Source organism: Nannospalax galili, unplaced genomic scaffold (genome assembly GCF_000622305.1).
Source record: "Nannospalax galili isolate Female #2095 unplaced genomic scaffold, S.galili_v1.0 scaffold521, whole genome shotgun sequence".
Classification (NCBI taxonomy): domain Eukaryota; kingdom Metazoa; phylum Chordata; class Mammalia; order Rodentia; family Spalacidae; genus Nannospalax; species Nannospalax galili.
The window spans coordinates 123,522-125,450 of record NW_008344634.1 but is presented as its reverse complement, the minus strand read 5'-3'; positions in this window follow the sequence as shown (position 1 = coordinate 125,450).

The window sequence follows — 1,929 nt, the reverse complement described above, 5'->3', positions numbered from 1 at the left end:
TCACTAGTATCATTTAGAATTGTGACAGAGGCTATCCAGAAATAAAAACAATTCTATATTGAGAGAAAATGAAATTGCAGTGTTGAAGGGACCTTGCACTTCCATGCTCATTGCAGTACTATTAACACTAGCAATGATATAGAAACATCCAAGTACTTATCAATTGCTGTATGACAAAATGTAATACATACACACAATGGCATATTAAACTATAAAAATGAAATCCTGTCATTTGTGACAACAAAAATAGAATGGGAGAACATTATATAAAGTGAAATAAGCCAGACAACTAAGTCAAGTACCATGTGATGTCACACATAATTGGAATGTAAATAAATTGATCTCACAGAGGTTGGTATAGAGCAGAGGGGAGGTAGCTCAGTGGTATGGCACTCGCCTAGTATATTCAAGGCCCTGGGTTCAATCCCTAGTACCACACAAGAAAAAGAAGTTGAGGAGCTAGAGAGATGGCTCAGTGGTTAAGAACACTGGTTGTTCTTGCAGAAGACCAGGGTTCGAATCCCAGCACCCACATGGCAGCTAACAACTGTCTGTAACTCTAGTTCCAGGAGATCTGACAGCCTCTTCTGTCCTCCACAGGCATTGCACGACACGGGTGCACTTACCTACGTGCAGGCAATATACACATACACATAAAATAAAAATAATAAATAAAATATTAAAAAAAAAGAAAGCCGGGCATGTAGCGCATGTCTTTAATCCCAGCACTTGGGAGGCAGAGGCAGGTGGATCTTTGTGAGTTCAAGGCCAGCCTGGTCTACATACTGAAAAAAAAAAAAGAAGTAGTTGTTGAGGGTAGAATACTTGTTACTACAGTAGCAGGAAGGGAGTGGGAGGAGGAAGACTGAGCAATGTTGGCTGCAATAGTTGGATACAAACAAGAAATTCTGGTATGGGACGGCACAGTAGAGTGACTATAGATAAGGAGAATGTGCTACATATTTCTAAAAGCTAGAATAAAATATATGTTGAATGTTTTCACCATAAATAAATGATAAATATTTGATGAGATGGATGTGCTTAATCTGACTTAAACATTGCGTGGGATCTACAGACATCAAAACATCCTGTTATTTGCTATGTATTTTAATGCACACACTATACATATATACATATATATGTGCATATATATGTATTTCCATGTATATATATTGTCCATACATAAATATATACAATTTGGGCCAGTGAGATTACTCCATAGCTAAGGGTGCTTGCTGCCAACCTGAGTTCGATCCCCTAAAACCCACATGGTAGAAGGAGAGAAAGATTCCTAAAAAGCTATCGTCTTCTGAACTACACACACATATCAGGGCACATGTACATCCACACTCACATATACATCATACACACAAAAGTAAATAAATGTTTAAAGTACCAAAATATACATAATTCCATATTTCAATTTCAATTTAAAACTCATGTGTAAAAACTAATGTGTCTGCAGGCAAGGATGTACACAAATTTTGAAAATACACACATTTCCATTTTCAGGACTGTAGATCAGATTAAACATAATTAATAAAATTAGATTCATCTTCCACAGTGCTAATAAATCTCAGACCACAATCAGTCACTCAGTCAAAAGGAGATGATCAGTACTTTATTCAATTAGCACAGATAGAACTTATACAAATTGTGAATACTCAAAAAATAGATCTGCCTGCCCTATTAGAGACTGATAGTCATAAAATATACAAGCAACTGCTGATATGATAACAGAATAAAATCCCACCCTATCAATCAACACTCCCATTTTGATCCATCCCATGTTTGTTTTTGCTTACTTTAACATATACAGAGTAATATAAGTAATACTTTTTTAAAAATAAAATCAATTATTGCTATGCAAAACTATAACTATTCTTCTGGAAATTTTGTTTTTCCATAGGTCTTCAAAGCATGAAATAT